Raw genomic sequence first — 18,857 nt, forward strand, 5'->3', positions numbered from 1 at the left:
TCTCTGTGATTAAATAGAGTATGTTAATTATGTGATTCATTAAAAAAGGTAAAGCACTTTATCAAACTTATATTTCAATCTTATTTATGTATAAAACACCAACTAAAAGTGCCAATTAGTGAATCTATTATATTTTTTGTTATTCCATTTACTTTATTCATGTAAATTGTTATAAAATGTTTCATATTTTTGTAGCTCTGTCCCTCAGCAAGAGTCTGTGGCTGCTCACCCCTCAACCATTTTCATTATAAAATGTTTCTTCGTGATCCTTACAGGATGCTACTCTTTGCAATTGCTAAAATATATTGTCTGGAAATTATTATGGCACTGAAGAAACCAAAGAGTGATTAACTTTGATCAAAAACTGAAGAAGAATTAGTCTTGGCATCAGTGCAGAGACATCTTGCAGAGTTTCACAGTACTGACAAACATGGACACGACTTCACATACAGTGCAGAGGGAGAGTGTAAGAGCTACTGCAAACCACAGTTAAACTGTTAAACTACACACATCACTCTCTAGCACCACTAATATTACTCAGTACTTAACTCACATATTTGCACTGCTTTAATCAACAGGCAGCCCTGCCAACACGTCATACGTCTGACTTTGCTGTCCCCTACAAAAAACACAGTGCAATCATAGTATTCTGTTCTCCTGTTGGCCAGAGTCACCAGCAGAGTCTGCATTCACAAGCCCCAGTAACAACCCCCCCGACTCCAGGCCAGATCAAGCCACTCCAGACTGAGCCATGAGCTATTTCTTGATGTATAGATCTATATTTAGAGACAAGTGGGCGGCAAACTGAAGAGACACAGTGGCTCATAGTTCTACAAAGGCCTCAAACTTCAACACTGTGATGTTGCCAGGCCACAGCCAAAGACGTATACAGGTACTAAGCAAAAAGGTTTGTATCTGTAATCTATATCACTTATATCACTGAAATCACTAACACTGCCTGATACACAATTGTATGTGAAAGTGATTTAAACAGAGATAAAGCAAAAAGAGCCCTTAAGTCATGCTTGGGCGTCGCTCTTTGCCCCTCAAAAGTGCGCTGCTTAAGCATAATTTGGAGTTGACAATTGTTATCTCTTTGTGAAGGACAGAAGTACAGTGCTGGAGGTGTTGACAGCACTGATGTCTACTTGTCCAATCAGCAACAACCTCAAAATACCCCCCCCCCCAAATCCAACAGCGCTCAGTGTTTATGGTGAGGAGATATGGGTGGCTTAGACTGGCGATAGCATCCTTTTGCCGACTCTGGTAAAAACAAGGCTGAAGTAAATGGTTAAAGATATAATATGTAACATTTCCTCATTAATATGGCTATAAACACTAGACCTATACATTTTGTTGCATACTTACATTAATCCAAATGTTTCCAACAATGTTCAAACCCACATAAATTTGTAATTGTATGCCAGCAACGGTGTGTTTCACCGGTCGTCCACTATCCACTTTGCACATCCATCAGCATTGTTATCTGCCAGAAGCTGTCATAATTTGACTTTTTGACTTTTTATCCAGTTTTATGGCCCATTTTTACAATAGGCTTTTTAGATCTTGCTTGTTATTAACTATATTTTAACCGGATGAAGGATTTTAGTCATCGGACATGTTATCAGAGAAACAAGGTGAGCAAATGTTAGCAGCCTGTGTCTGCCAAACAGCATCGGAGAAACACAGATTTTTAAGGTGAAACTGCTTTATTCTGTGTTACCTGTTTTAATCACTGGATCCATTTATTTTGAAGAGGAGGAAACCCCTCTGGATAATTATTGTAGCATCCTAACTGACTCTAGCAGTAGCTCTTAGCAACGTGGCGTGATTACTTTTTCAGTAATAAGTAGTGTCAGGTATTATAATTTGAAATTCAGTAATGCTCTTATTTTGACATTTGGAGGTCAGCTTTTATGTTCAGTTTGCTTCCCGTGTGTTCAGATAGTGCAGAACATGTTAGCTTAGCACAGGCACTGGAGGAGAGGGGAGTTGAAGTCTCAACCAGAAAAGGAGAAATATGGCTCATGGTAATTGTCTAATTTACATGTTCAGGGTTTCCATGTGCCCTGGAAAACCTGGAATCCCTGGACAATTTGTCATGGGAAATTCATTAAAATGCCGAAATATCCTGGAAATAATCTGTCCTGGAAAATTTGAATTGTATTTTAGCCTCTCACTCAGATCGCCAACATAAACTTGGGTGATATTAAGTTTGAAACTCAACTCTTGGTAGGACCAGTGCGCAGGCTTTTCAGCGTTGAGTCATCGATGCTACAGTAAGAGAAAAACTGTAGAAAACGAGTCAAAAATCTGCTGTGCTGAGAACAGCCAAGTCCCATAAACGCTGACCACCTTCCTGTAGTGAACCTGAGACACTTTCACGAAGGAGGAATCAAACTGGGGTTAAATGCGTCAATGCTAGGCCTACCTGGAAAACCATATGACTGTTTGTGATTAAGTGCTGTCCTGGAAAATGATTTCTTAAAAAGAGTGGGAACCCTGCATGTTGTTCTTAGAAGGCTTTCTAATGTTAGCTAGTGGTAAACATTCAGAAATCAGCTGGTTTCATTCAAAGTTTAAAAGTATACGAACCCCACAGGGGGTCAGCCCAATGGGCCCTCAGCCCAATGGGCCCACAGCCCTATGTTCCCACATTTCTAGGACATTTTCAAAATGAGGTCCTGTGTTCCTACATTGGGTTAGGGTTAGGGTTAGGGAATAGGTTGGGTGTACCTATGGGTTGGGCTACCAAATTGGGGAAATGTGGGAACATAGGGCCTAATTTTGAAAAAAAAAATCTTAGAAATGTTAGAAATGTGGGAACATAGGCACGACACCCCCCACCCCCCCCCCCACACACACACACAGCTAAAGGTGGCTAACGTTAAGCTAACTGTCGATGGTCAGTAAATCCCTCTAAATTGCATGCTCATCAAACCACAATGTCTTTTTTCTACTTGTTTCCAATCCAGAATGAAACAGATTACTTCTGCTAATGTTCACATCCTAATGTAGTTGATAGCAGAGCTGCTAGCATGGCTTCAGACACCGTACTGGGGTGGAGACACATCATTACTGTATGATGAGACACCACTAGAGGTTAGAAAGAAAATGTGCTTATAATGAAGCCTGCATGGAATTAGAGTGAAGTGACCCTTTAATCCCTTTTGGGTGTGTAAGATGAGTAATGGTATTACTGCATGTAAATAATAATAGATATGAGATCTAATATGCCGGTGCATTTCAAGAGATTACCTGAAGGGGCCAAATATTTAAGATTTTATAGATTCTGAGCTCGAACCCTGCAGGAGCATCTCCTGTAGTTTACACAGCCTTTAAAAGCCCACTCTCTGCCTCTCCTTGCACAGACATTAAGTGGTACAACAATCAATACATGCACTCAATTCTGAAATTCCTTATTTATAAAACATTGAAGCTGAAATGTGTCAGGTTACCACACCCATCTGCTTTTCCTCAAGGACTAACCAGCCAAGCTGCTTTAACCCCATCAATTTATAGGAAATCCTGTGAAGCGCCATTAGTTTACTCTCCTCCTCAGCAGCCGATTGTTGCTGAGTCATTACTATGTGACCCAACAACCTCCAGCTTCTGTCTGAACTTGAACTCAACACTGTTTCACACGGCTCACGGATGACATATGGAGCTTTTAACGTGTGTGTTTTTTTGAATTAAGAAGTGACGGCTGTAAATGATACAGGATGAAAACACTGCAGCACCACCAACAACAACGAGTATCAACATACTACAACCAACGAGCCACCGCCTCCGGAGCGCTGTTCGCCACCTGCACACAATGAAGACGTCTCAGCCTCTCGGTGCAAGCTCTGCACCCGAAGGCAACACTTCCACCTGCAAGGACAGACTCTCCAGCGCCGGTGTTTAAGGTTGCATGTCTACTGTCCGAGCCAAACAAACACACTCGCATCCTTTGCTCACCGCACATGCACGTCTTTGTTGCATAGCAAGTACCCAAACAGCGACTCAGCATCCTTTTGATGCCTGTGCGTGGTTGCAGAAAGTCAATGCTGTAACGTTTGGCATTTTGCAAAGCACTCGTATTCGTGGCCTCACCTGCGATTTCGGAGAGCAGTCCAGCGGTGGTGGTTGGGGTGGGGTGGGGTGGGGGGGGACTAGAAGCGAGAGATGCTGTGACTATACGCGGTAGCAGCAGCAGTACTGGTCCATACCGTAACCTAGTGAAGACACGCCACACAGCCTGCTGGATCTGCGAAGGATGCTCAGCTCACAGCACCACGTGACTCCGGAGGAAAACCTGCCTATCTGAAGTCAGTGATGGATGAACAACAACATGCTGTCTGAGCCCCTTGTGTTTTGTCTTAAGGGAGCTTGGTGGGTAATATATTACTCTAACATCATCATTATCATTATTGATTATCATTGCTAGTAGTAGCAGTGGCAGTAGGGATTTGTATTGTGTATATTTGCAACAGTAAAAACAAAAACAGGAAAACAGGAGCTGCACCCTTATTTAAATTATATTCAATTAGTTATGGAAATACATTTATATTCAGTATATTTACTTTTAATTCAAACCAAGGTTCCAGCTTTTGAAACTTTAAACTGAAGAAGGAAGCAACTAGTTTAATTAAAGAACATATAGTAGGTTATATGGAAATCCAGAAAAATAGGCACAGAGTGATGACAGTAGGCTGCATGAAGTTTTAAAGAGAGAAATGAGTTTATCCACACAGTGTTACAGCTGTATTATTCTGTCTTCTGACAAGTGATATTGCTGCCACTGTGTGGCAACAATGCTTCAAATTATTCAGAGTGCAGAGATAGATGGGTTATTAACCAGGAAACTGTTTTGTGGCCCAGACCCGTACGGACCCCTAAAGCCCCATGTTCCCCATTTTTTGTGCTAATTTGAATGATTATTTCATTGTTTAAACCTGTGTGGCATTATTACCAACTATTACAGCTTGTTGAGGGGTAGTGGTTGGTTAAAAATAAAAATGTTACAGGTCAAATGTCATGTTTGAATTTAACCATTGTCTGCAGACACTGGGACACTTCTGACCCCACTGTCTCTCTCTGCGGCTGCCTTACATTTGTGTTGGATGAGGAGGAAAATATGTATTAATTTGAATAATCCTGTTTGAGCCTGAAACACTCTACAGTGGGACGTGCTGCTTCAAAAGAATCAAACCTCCTGCTCTGAAACTGGCAGCAATCTTAAAATACCCCCTCCCACCTACTCACAAACCAGATTCTCTCCAAAGTAGTCACCAAATGGCTTCTATTGCAGTGCACACTGCCATTGTCCCAGCTGGGTGAAGGAGAAATCCAGCCACAAGACTATATTTGCAATACTGAGCACTGTGATTTTCCACTTATGTGTTTTAGAAATAAAATTACAATTTAATGAATAAAGCACTTAGGCCTAATTTGCATAAAAGTATATATGCTTGAAGTAGATTCTTTACAATATTAGTTAATAGCATGGTTTGCCCTGTACTGGTCTACAAATTACCCAACAACTCAGTGTAAAGAAAATCATCTACTCAAAGGTTCATTAAAGAATACATTTTTTTTTAAAAAATCCAAGTGTGGCCATAAATGTATAGCTTATAATCAAAGTACTTACCTAACCTGGTAGCTTACAATACATCAGCAAGCCCAAAAGACATATTGATCCCTCTCATCAATGGCAGTTTGAAAGTATATAGTTAAATATTCAGTCGTAAATTTGATATGTTCCCAATAGCTGGAGATTAAAAGTATCACAGCTGGTTATGCAGGGCGGTAGGACCCAAACGCAGACAGAGAAGGCAGTATGACTTCAGTGATTTATTGATCATATATTTTACAGGCAGACTGCTAGGCAGACAGGCAGGCAAACAACCAGGCACGTACGTAGATGGATACATGTAGGCAGGTGGGCAAGAAAGGTCAGGTAACTACGGGGCTTATGAGAGAAGTGGGGACAGGTGAGTAAATGGGTAGGGCAGTGATGGGGGGATTACATTTATCTTCTTTCCTTGCATATACATGAAGTGTGTCTATCTGTATGCCTGAATTTTTTAGGTCTGAGTTCTGTCTTGTGTCTTTGAAAAGCACAACCAGTCACAATTACATTTGTTAAATTGTTCCAACTGAAAAAGACAGCTGCCCACGGTCAATTATCCTCAAGTCCAAATGCATTTTGATGTTCACCAGGTGGTATAAACTTGCCTCAGATGAAGTCTGACTGAACTAGATGAAATACTCTTTGGAGTGACATCTCTGTTATCTTTCGGAGGAGATGTATTGCTTGTGAAGTTTATACAAAGGAAGCCAGAATATAGCAGCTGTACAGTTATATTCAACTGTGTAAGTTACACAGCTGGCAGCTAAGAGAGGTTTAAAGGCAGATCATCTACCAGGTGTCAGTTTACGGTCACTGTCAGTGGTATTGGCAATAAAGGAAAGTCTGCACATCTGCAAAATTTAACAGGAGGAAACAGAAATAGTTAGACAGCTCTCAATAGATTTGTTAAAGCAATGTTAATCTCTGTTCATCTGTAATGTTTTGACCTTTGTCAGGCTTTGACATTATCATATTTAACCATCCAAACAACAGAAAGTTGTACACAAAATAAACACAGAAATATTTTTGAAATACATTTTGTGAGGCATCATTAACCAAGTTAAAGTAAACACACTGAAACAGAGGGAAGAAAATCTGTCCATCTGTGCAGGCAACTACAGATGTGCCAATATGCCATATGGATTCACTCCACTAGAGGGAGCCCTAACTTTAAATATAAAAGACATTACACATTTCAAGACGTACTTGTGTATCATGTATGGCATCTCAGCATATTTACTAAAAAGTTGCTTGAAATAAAAGGAAATGCCAACGGAATATCCTTTGGAGTAAGACAAGTAAAACTTCTGTGGTAATGGAGAACAAGCATTTAATGCGTTTTTACATTTAATCAAAATTTATGATTTTTTTGCGTTCTTTGGATCAGTTAATGGCAGGTGGTGCTACACAATCTCCTGTCAAAACAGGAATATGACCGACTTTATAATAGTGTCAGAAGACCCTGTTAATGTTGAAAGATGAAAGATGTTTAAATCTGCAGGACAGACGTTTCACAGCTGGAAGATCATCCAAATGGAACATTTTCCACTGTCATTAAAGAGAGAGAGAGAGAGAGAGAGAACTTCTATCATGCTGTTCCCATGGAAGCAGGGACGTCGCTTATTGTGTTAAGATTTCCCTGCTGTGAATTCCTTTCAATTTGATGATGAAGATGATTTCACCCTCCCCCTGCCGCAACACCAGTTTAACAAGATGAACGCCGTCTGAATATTGTTACAGTGTCAAACATGGAAGCAGAGGGCGGGGTTTAGAGCCAATGTAGGAACAGAGGAGATCAGTTGTCGCTTAAGTGGAACTGAGTCAGCTGTGCAAAATGCTGAACACACATACACACAGACCTTTCTCACAGCACGTTGGATGAACTCAGAGGGTATGTCAATTCAATTCGAAGAGACTGTATTGTATTGATATTAACATTGTCAGCAAGTGTGAAATATATATATGTAGGGATAAGTAAAAAAAAAGCAACATATAACGTGATAATTTTACGCACTGTAATGATTTAAACATTGTTATTTTTAAATGAATGTAAATGTGTGTGTTTGTAATCACTTGCTTTAAAGCTTGTTTGTGACCTCAGACAGACTTCCTCAGGTGCTCTTACAGGATGTTTCATTTGGCTCCATCGGTACCTGAGGCTCAGGTCTTGAGGCCCAGGGGCAAGGTTGTCCGTCAAGTGATTACAGGTCTCGCAGAGAGAAATAACACTTCAAGACGGCCAGTCATTTATTTCACTTTGTTCAAACACCTTTCTTCCCCAGTGACAACTCAGTCCTCGTGTTGTACTCTGAAGTGCTGCCAGAGTAGAAATGCTGAACATTCTAAAATAAAAAGTTTTTACGCTTCACTGAGATGTCAAAGTTCTTGTATTAATAAAAGTAACATGCGACAAAGTGCAATGAGAACAGACTTAGCAAATAAATCATGACATACATTAAGCATGTGGTGGCAGCTGAAGACATCAGATTTCCGTGGGCTGATGAAGAGACTGTAAGTTTCAGGTTTGACTGGCGTAATTAAGTCATCTTGTTGCACCATATTTTACAACAGTTTAATGGCACAGGAAAGAAAAGCACATTCATTTACCAATTATCTCAAAGTTTGGTTAAAATTACACTACATTTGAATGGAAACCTAGCTAAAGTATCAATCCCTCCTCAGCTCTGGAGTCTTTCAGCCTATTTTAGATCACTGTTTTGGTTTTCTGGTACACCATTCTGCTTTGATCAGCATCTTTCCAGATGTAGCATGCAGCTGTTTTCAGTGAAAAAGCTCAGATATAAACCCACTGTACTTAGTTACATTCCACTACAGGAAATACAACTCATGTTTAGGGTGGATAAACTGAAAAAAACCTCCAAAAAACTGCAGAACAAAACAACTGCAATGTAATTGAACAGCTTCTCCAGGTTATAATCTCATATAAAATCAGTTAGTTCCTCCCTCTCATTCGTCCATGGATTATGGAGTCCATTCATTTATTTTGTGTACATATTTCCTGAGTAATAAGCAAGTCACAGCTCGCTCATCCACTTCTCTCTGTACCCACTGCCAAATTTCAATCTTTATGTGTCATTGCTTCTCATCTGGCATTGGGGATAGCAACCAGGAACACTTAGAGCAGAACTGCTGTGCATTACGAGGAAAATGTGTTAAATCAGCTGGAAAATGGTTCATTAGTAAAGCTTGCATGCGCTTACTGTTTCTAAAGGAGAAGGTACAAAAATATCAATTGTTGAGGTTTTTGGAGTTGTAACATAACACTCATTACAATAATTATCCACTTTTGACTGGATTTTGAGGCTCATGCAGGTGATTGGTTTGAGGCAAATAGTATTATTAGTAACATGGATTAGGTCATGTTGTTGTACTCTTGTAAATTATGGCATTAAAGCATTTCCAGTCATTCATTTTTCCTCAAATTGTTACGCTTCTTAATCAACCTAAAGTATTGCATATTTCCTTTTGGAGTACAATACTCTACCATTTAAATGAATTGTAAATAATGATTTGTTGAGAGTAATGCCAGTGCAGGCCTGTGCTAGAGAATGGTGAAGCCAAAGCAGACATTTTGAAAGGAAGTTGGCAGGATTGGGCCTGTAATGTTCACATGATGAAAAGCATGGCCCTTGGGAGCCTGGTTCAACAGAGCTGGACATCTTAAAGGAACAGTCCAACAGTTTTGTCATCTAGCATGTGAGGCCCATGTATGAAAGTCTCTAGAATGTATTAGACTCTGATTTTAAGTTAAAAAAACGTGTTTGTGGGTAAAAAAAATAATGTTAAATCAAAGCAAACCACTGAAAAAAACTAAGAGAAGAAGAAGCTCTGCATTGACACAAGCCACAACAAGCAGAGGACAGACTGCCCCCTGAGAAGTTAAGGGGAATGTTGTGGTGAGCCACACAATGCAGGGAATAAAACAGTAGAAGAGCACTAACACAACTTAGCAAACAACATCTGTGCTGCCTCAGCTTCTACAAAGATTCCTGAACAATCCATTTCACACCACCACTGCTGAATGCAAAAGAGTGCTGACTGCATCGCAGTTAGACACAGCTTTTACATGTATTATGAAGTTATTAACAATAAATGAATAAATAATGTTAGTTTAATAATTAAACAAGAAATATAAAGTATTAAACTATTCCATCAATCACCAACCAGCTGGTCTAAAAGCTTTTTTCCCCCATACCACCAATCAGTTGTTACAATTAGGTAAACCTTAATTTATTTAAATTAAAACCTTCATTTATATATTAACCTAAATTAAACATTGATTTGATGATTTTTTTTTAATCAAGGTTCATTAAATTAAATCTTAATTGCACACACGCAGACCCTGGACCAATGGACGCACCCATCTCATTAATGATATAAGAATAAGGAAGATGGGAAATGTTGAGTGGGAATAGATAAATGATTAAATGTGTGTCAAAATCCTAAAAATAGGACAACGACAGCAGGAGAAATAAAAAGAACTCGTAAAAGATTAAAGTTTCAGTTTCTTTCATCAACTGATAAGTGGTAAAGGAACAACATTTTATTAACTTGTTGGAGGTTAAAGGAAAAGTACAAAGCTTTATATCTGTTTTTACACTCCCTTTTAATTATTCAATGTATTTTTAAACTTGTGACAAACAGTGCAATGCAACCAAAATGCATATTCCTCGTTGTTTCCTTATACTTTAACTGCTTATGTCAGTCCGGGCCTAACAGGAAACATTTGTTGACCTCAGTGTGTTTCATGAGGGAACCCAAATTGTAGGAGACACTGATGACAAACGCTGAATGCTACTTTAGAGTGCAACTTTTAACCCACATGTGAACCATACATCAAGACGTCTGCTGGATTTTGACAGATTTTATTGGGATGGCAGTATAAAGGCCCAACTCCTGCGTAAACACAAACCCAGACACATCTACGCAGAGGAAAACATGGCCTGCTGCCAGAGAGGAACTGTGTAAACAGTGTCAAACTAACCCACATCCAGATGAAGTTGTGCACAGTGTGGCACAGCCTCCTATATCTGCTCTGGCTAAACAAAGCTAAACAAGGAGTTGAATTACTAGCCTGTCTAACAGCCAGCGGAGTCTCAGAACAACTTGTATTGTCATGTCAATCTTAGGAGGTGCTCGTGTTGAGAAGAATAATGAAAAGAACTTAGACATGTGATGCTGGTCAGTCATAGACCGCCTCTAAAATGGACGTTACTGCATCCTACACACACACCCACACTAACCTCCAACACTCCAGCAGCACATGGTGTTGTGTTACCGCCACATTTTCCTCCCACAATTCCTTTGTACTAGCACCCACTCCAGGGAATGTGACTCAGCAGTTAAACCACACTTTACAGGGGGTAAACTGATTCAACCTTCACCAGACTGGGAGAGTCCCAGCCCGGGCCCCTGTATCTCCAGGAAACGAGGATAATTAGCTCAGCCTTTCCAGTCCAATGTGGTGAACAGATCAGAGCACTGAGGTCATCGACCAGCATTCATCTTGGATTGAGGGGGGTGGGGGTCCTTTCTTCACTCTCTCTCGATCCCTCCTTTTTCCTGCACGTGTGAATTCTCAGTAATTATTTATTAAGTCTTCAGTGCGCAAACTCAAAGTAAAAAAAAAAAAACATGAGTTGAAGTAAGTATAGAACCTTTTGAAGGCAGTCATTGGGGTTTTAAAACAGCAGAAGCATAATTGATAATTAAAAGAAAAATACAACACATGGTTTCTGATGAAAGAATGAAAAGACAAACAGTGCCAAGCGAAGCAAGTAAAAAACACAATGGAGCAATGGAGTATTATTACTGGCAAGCTATAAGGAGGCTGCAATAGGTTAACACAGCCCAGCTCCTGTATTCTGAAAGGGGTACAACAAAAAAGTATGTTAAGGTGTTTGAAGGTGGAAGATTTATCCATTGTGCCTGTAAAGGGATAAAAGGAAACACACAAAAACTTGAAGGATATATTTTGAATGCATGAAAATATAACTTATATCTCCAGACCCAAAACGGCAGATTAGAGGGACAATGTACATCCAAAGGGAGACATAATAAGGTGTAAAATAAAAAAGTGTCTGAAGAAGCACAAATATTTTTTTTCCACAGTGGTAGCCAAAGGGCCAGTTGTTGGTCTTGTAAACCACAAATGATGTGTTAATTCCTCAGTTGTGAGTTTAATATGTGTAGTATATGAGCATCAGTCTTATGGCACCGGAATCTAAAGTCGTACAAAGTATCAAATGTTCAAGCCATAGTATTCTGTTTTAATGTAACCACATAGCCATAAATAACAGCCTCAAAATATATGTTATCTCTATATATTCTTATAATTTGACTTTATCTGTCTAAAATAAAGTCTGCAGGAGAGAAATCACCAAACAAACAGCGTCCCAGAGCGTGTCAGTGCACTGAGAGGAATCTGGACTGATAAAGATTTGCTATTTTGTTCCTAACTGAATTTTGTGCTTTTTCTCCATATATTAAGTTAAGTGTATGGATGTTGTGAAAAAAAAGAAAGCCCAACACTAGCTGCTGTAGCCTCCTAACACCTAATGTTCTATATTTTCCTTTTATATAGCTTTAAAACCAATTATTTCACATTTCGCACAGCATGACAGTACATGAATATTCATACATTTTATGGCTCCACATTTCCATCAAATATTCTACATCGCTCATTTTACATATTTTTCTAGAATTCAGCCTGACATATTTGGTATCTTTTGGGAATAGTAAAATTCTGTGGGTTTGAGCAATTGTTGGCTGCACAACATGATTTTGCTCTGGCTGTCCTGCTAGCGAGACAGTGGGTTTGAAGAGGTTAAGGTGGATTTATATTTGTACAGGGCATTTTTCTGTTGTGCAAGTGCAAATGCATGCCTGTGTACATGAAAAAAGGATTACTTTCTACTGCAGACATTATACATCTTTAGATGTATCTATTAACATGTGCATTTGTAGACTACTGGTTGGGGTTTGGATAAACCTGTAGATGTTGGTAAGATACACATTAGGTTTATTATTACCTCTGCCAAGTTATGGTTTTATGTTTGTTTGTCAGCAGGATTAAGGAAAAACTAATGGCCCCATTTGGTGGAAGGGTGTAGCATGGGCCAAGGAAGAACCCATTACATTTTGGAGCAGATCTAAATCATGGGGCGGATTAGGCAATTATTATTCACTTTCATTCACATTATAAGTTCCTCTGCTCTGTATGAGGGTGGGGCTCGTACACATACACACAAAAACGGACAACAGAGAGGCCGAGGTGGAGTCAGTGAATCAAGTGGAGGTAAAATTTTACTCAAGTTGACGATAACTCCAGTAAAAAGGAGGAACTTTATTTCCAGCTTATCTGCAGTAGTTGTTACAACCACAGCACACCTATTAAGCTGATGGCCGGTTGTTACTAACAAGCTAAAACAAGAGCTGTCTGTTTGTAGTCTGTTTATCTTAGTTTGAATCTTAAAATTTGCCAAATTCTTGTACACTTACCTCCTGGCTAACACGGCAACCCCCCTTCCAAACCAGCCCCTGGTACCTGCAGGCAGCACCAGCAGAGGGAGGAGCTTGGTGGAGGTCTCTCAGAGGCCCTTTTTCTTATCATTATTGCTTGGGGTCAGTCATGTTTTGCATCTACCTGTGAATACACTCATGCAAAGAATTAATTAATTATCAGATGGTCTGGCAGGCATGGTGGCCGAAGGCCAGTGAAAAAATGTGGCTTCACTTCAAACCCATTCCAGCAAAACTCCAATTAATCTGAAGCAATCTAAATGTTGGTTTACATCACAAAATAACAATGAAGGTGATTTTGCTGAAAAATAAATATTTTTATTATGGGTTAAGAAAGTACTCGCAAGTACTGTGCTGTGAAATGACACCAGAAAATAGTTCATTTGAGGAGAAATCATTAAACAGCAAGCTAAGATAAAACATCTTTCTGAGTTTCTTTCTTTTCACAAGTCGGTACAAGATGAGGAAGGTGTTCTCCAAGAATTATTGGCATTGAAACTCAACACATCATCAAGGCCTCACAGGTGAAAAAAAACAAAAGATGACAAGAGACACAGAGATCACTGCAGGCAGTGTCGAGGCAGGCAAACACTCCTTACCTGCACCAACTACAACCCGACATGGCTGAATAAATAACTTTTTGAAGAGCTGTCATTACTCACCTATCTGCTATTTGTAGCATTGTCTGCCTAAGGGTTAGCTTTCTCTCTCCATCACTCAGCTCTATAGCAAAGGCGACTCATTCTGCTTTAGGGCTTCTGTATACATTAAGGGGTGTCTGCACAGGCACGCAGCAAGCATGTTGCAAAGAATACTCCAAACCAAACAGATACTGTTGTCAGAGGAGTGAAGGGAGTTTGAGGTGATAGCTTTTGCACCGCTGCTATTCCGAATAGCTTGCTATGTTTCCTACAACCATGATTTACCAGCAGGCTGAGGCAAAACGATGGTTTCAAGTTCCCATTTGAGTTTTTCCTGTTGATAAATACATTAGACGAGTTGCCTTTTGCATTGAAGGTATCGAAGGTTTTGTTGTACAAAGGTGGCTTTGTAACTTTTCATTGTGAAATGCTTCACATAGATTTCCTAAACCATGGCTTTTTTTTTTTTCTAAGGGAATTATACATCTTTACTCTTGACTCATAGACCTCAGAGTGATAAATGACTCCGCTACATTCCAGTTTGGGCTGGAGGAGACCCCCACTCACCAGACACACTGGGGTGGTTTACCCATCTGTAGAAGCAACTGGAATATGCGGACCATTAATTTTTTTTCCCCCCTCGGCTGTGGAAAGAAAAGGCTCACATCCTAATAAAAGCGTGACATCACCAGAGTGCATGCATTTGTTTTATACCTAGTGATTATCCCTGTGTTGCCGACTATAACTTTCTCATAAGAAAATAGGCTCCAGCTTCTTTTCCTTTTACTTCAACTTCTTTGCCTGGGTTTCAGTTAAAAAGTCACATCCATGGTTCGGAGACTTAATTGCATATCATATTATATAGACAAGTTTACTGCAAAAAATGTGTAGCAACATATCTCATTGCTCGGCACAACCACTAAACTGATGAATGACGGTTGTAGTCAGATTGTAGCCAAAGGTGTTATTTTTATTACATTTGCAGAGAACTTCCAATAGTCACATTTCCGGGAGCTATGAGGTTCATTTGACCTCACCCTCATTGCATTGTAAGAAGAGAAGGCTTTTTTACCCGAGCTCTTCAAGGCTTGGACGTTTTCTGCCTCTGTTTGCAGAATTGCTCCCTGTATGTGGTCACATGGGTTTGGATGAAACCTACTTCTGCTATTACACCAAACACTCCTAATTGGACCAGCGTTCTGTGCACATGGTTTAAAATGGAAGTGAAAGGTTCAAATCGCTCATATTGCTGAGATGAAATGGAATGTATGATCATGTAAAACCAGTTTTGGTATTTAAGCGGTGGGTCACAGTGTTTCATGTGAGTCATTGATAGTAACTGGGACTCGGTATAGAACTGCTGCTTCTTCACATTTAAAGAAGAGCCGCTGGAGGAGGTTCAGGCATCTGATCAGGATGCATCTTGGGTGCCTCCCTATGGAGGTATTCAAAATGGGAGAAGACCCAAGAGAAGATCAAGAGGTGCATGTGGGGAACTTTGTTTAGCTTGCTATCATCATGCCACAGAACCCAATAAGCAGCAGAGATGGATTGATGGATGGATGGATATTAAATCACACACAATGAATTCATTAAAAACACCTCACTCTGTAACTTAGCCCAGTCTTAGCCTGCACAGTGTTGTCAACTTGCTCGAATTGGCGTTATACAAATAAAGTTGAATTGAATTTAATTGAATTGAACTCTTATCTGGCCTTCATGTCGTCCAAGTGGTTTCACACTCAGCTCACACCCTTGCTTACCATGTTTAGTGTCTTGTAGAGTCTTGTATCCCACAACAGAAAAGGTGTGGCCACCCCTTCCCAGCCCATACTGTTCCGCTGCAGTGAGTAAGTGGACCGCCGCTCACCCACCCAACACTTGATAGGCTATGTTACCCAAAAAAGGAAGTGCAAACACATCATAAGACATTGGAATAAAAATGTATGTATATGATAGGCATGAATAAGAAATATTTAATGAAAATACACCCTAAAAAAGCATGCCAAGATAAAAGAATTATTAAAAAATTCAAAAAATGAATAAACATAGCAAGCACTGTAAGACATACAGACCTCATGCTACAGCATAACACATGCCTGCTGAATTAAAACATTCTTTTCCACAGTTCATTTTTTAAAATTCCAATCTAAATACCAATGGATTTTATAGTGGGTGAAGAGTCCAAGCAAAACTCACTAGAAATACATATGAAATAACTGATGAGGACTGCTGAAATAACAAGGAACTGTCTTATGATAACACGAGTGCCTCTCAGCACAAATACAGTAATGTGAAGGAGTGCTTTGTTGCGAGGTGAAGTCACAGACTTTCCCTCATCTGTTATACCTTCACATCTATCATTGTTTAAACTCTCTCTGCTAATGCTAATGCCTTAATGCCTGTGGGACACAGTGTGTCAGATTAAGCTGAAAACTACAAACTCAAGTATTTCTTCATCTCTTCAAGTCAAGTCTGAGCCGCCATCAAACATCAGTACACATACAGCAAGTTTCCTGCCAGTTTCCAATCAGTTTGACAGCCGTGCTGCAAGCCCCGCGGACAAGCAAAGTGCTTTAAGCCTATATAAAGCCTCCGCTGCACTCACAAACATGCAAGTTCTGTCCTGCTCCATGTGAAAGGCCTCTAGTAGGATACTTTGGCTGGAAATTGCAATTTGTGATTTAGCTTTTAATATTTCTTAAGCTCAAGTGGAATTTTTGCAAGAGGAAATATTGGGAGATCACGAAACCCCCCTGATTAACGATAAATGATGAAGGATGAAAATGAATGTCCTCATCAGATTTCATGGAAATCCAGCCAGTAGTTTCCAAGATACCTTATCATGGATGAAAGATCAGAGGGTCATCTAAATTAATGGGAACCATACTCTCACGATCACGCATATCTAGCAACTGTTAAGATGCAATGCTCTGGATCAAGTGTTGGGCCTGATGGCTAATGGTAATGTGTCATTAGTAATGTGTTATAAGTCTTCACCCTCATGATTATCACATAACATCATCTACAGCAATTCTAGCAGCTCTGTGAGGCTGTACCTAGGCACCATGCTGCTTAGAGCTAAATGCTAACATGCAGATGGTTAGTAGTAAAACTGACAGTGTTAAAATGGGTCAACAAAGGGGAATAATGTGCAGATAATCATTTGCAAATAATCAGTACATGCTATATTTTTTAAAATATCATTTGTTATATTTGTTATTATTTCTTATTATTTATTATTATTAAGAAAAATACCCCAATTTTTGTTTCCATTATCCTAAGAAAAAAATGTTTAGAGGGTGAAGCATCTGTTACAGTGTGAGACTTTAAAGGTCCAATGTGTAGGATTCTAGCAGTGTAGTTGCTGATTGCAATGCCCTTGTCTCACCATTCCAAGTGCTCAGGAGAAATGGTGGCCGTGAAACTCGCAAAAACCACCAAACGCCCTATCCAGTGATTGGTTTGTTCATTCTGCACTATGGTAAAAACATGGCGGTTCAACATGGCAGCCTCTGTAAGAAGAGGACCCACTTCCTACAGATAAAAACATTCTAAGGTAACTTACAAGTGATTATACACTAATGAAAACATACCTTCCTAGGAATATCATAGTAAGTTTTCAATTTCCTTTTGCCTGGTTGGCACTCACAAGGGTCGCATCTGCAGCAATACCAAGGATGGATGTTGATAGGTTGGGACACATGTCAATCAAACAAATACATCCCAGTCTTCCTCAAAATAGGCTGCTGACTGCTCATTGTCTTTGGGATTAACACATGAATACACAAAAGAGTCATTGTCTCAGTATTAGATTTAATGAATGACATTAAATGTGCACGTTTACAATTTGGGAAGATGCATGATCCTTGTAAAGCTGTCTAATGGATGTTTGCTTTGAGCAGTCCTCACATCTCACTCAAGAGCTGGATGAGGTCCTGAGAGGTAGTCATAATTTCCCCGTCTGTTGCATCTTGTCTCTCTTTCAGACACTGAGACCCTCTGACTAGCCATGATCTCATGGCAACTCCATCCATAGAGGCAAACCACAGTTTGAAACTAAATCAAATGACTACTGAAAACTGCCCACATCACTGGGCACTGTTGCTGTAATCTGATCTAAAACACCCAAGAAGCATTGCTATAAGGTTTACTGCCCTAACATTCCTCAAAGGAAAGCAATGGCTTGAGTATGCACACAGCAATTCTGCCAGTGATCATGTGTAGACAGTGAGTGTATGTATTTTGGCTTCTTTTCAAACATTGGGCAAATTTAAAAGAAACCTTTAAAGGAAACGGTACAATGTACAGATATCATCTCGACAATCACTGTGATTGTAAGAATATGTGATCAAAACCATTTCTTATAACACTGAAATGTGTTAAGTGACGTTGCTGCTCACCATCTTCCCCTTCTTGTGCCTCTCAGCGCCTCTGTCTGGAAAGTAAACAAATGTCTGAGTCCGGCACTCAAAGGCAGGACTTCCATCCCCCTCAAAGATAGCTGGCCAATGACTCATGCTCAGTGGCCTCAGTCCTCCTCACATTTTCCACAAGGTGCAAATCATTTCCCCACAACCATGTAAAACCAAATGTACATGTGGTTAGGCATTAGGACCACTCTGAAAACTTTCAGACTGCTTATTTGCTCTGGTTGTTCCAGTTCTCTGGTTGTTCCTGCTAATTTAAAGAAGCAGAGCACCGAATAGCTTCTGCTAGTGAAAAACCCAACCTCCCATCCCACTTGAGACAGCTTTAGCAGAATAAGAAAGTACTTCATTACATTTGTTGGCACAGATGTGGGATTGTAATCTTACACAGAAATCTTAGATTGGGATAGATTTATTTTTTCTGTCAAACTCGACCACGGTAATCAGGGCCTACCACAAGCTACTGCCAAAATCACCTTCTTTCCACATTCAGCTAAGTATGTTTTGTTAACATCAAAAATAATAGTCCTCATCCATTTTGCAGATAAAAGGCAGGTTCCTTCATTATCTCTCTGTGTGACATTATAAATATGTGGTTGCATGGATGATCTACAGCACATGACGTGATAT

General features: G+C 39.8%; 1 protein-coding gene and 1 long non-coding RNA gene across 2 annotated transcripts in view; both read right to left on the reverse strand.

Moving 5' to 3' along the window:
- Positions 1-4,479, reverse strand: part of slc4a3 (solute carrier family 4 member 3) — a 58,582-nt gene extending 54,103 nt beyond the window's left edge. The window contains exon 1 of the mRNA XM_051405083.1: positions 4,096-4,479. The gene's annotated coding sequence lies outside the window, so the exon portion shown is untranslated. The remainder of the gene's footprint in view (positions 1-4,095) is intronic.
- A 5,685-nt stretch (positions 4,480-10,164) lies between these two features.
- Positions 10,165-13,235, reverse strand: LOC127366226 (uncharacterized). The gene is made up of 2 exons (XR_007885301.1): positions 13,136-13,235; positions 10,165-11,197 (listed from the first exon to the last, which is right to left on the reverse strand). It is a non-coding gene; the product is annotated as an uncharacterized LOC127366226 (long non-coding RNA).
- Positions 13,236-18,857: the final 5,622 nt, after the last annotated feature.

Source organism: Dicentrarchus labrax, unplaced genomic scaffold (genome assembly GCF_905237075.1).
Source record: "Dicentrarchus labrax unplaced genomic scaffold, dlabrax2021, whole genome shotgun sequence".
Lineage (NCBI taxonomy): Eukaryota > Metazoa > Chordata > Actinopteri > Moronidae > Dicentrarchus > Dicentrarchus labrax.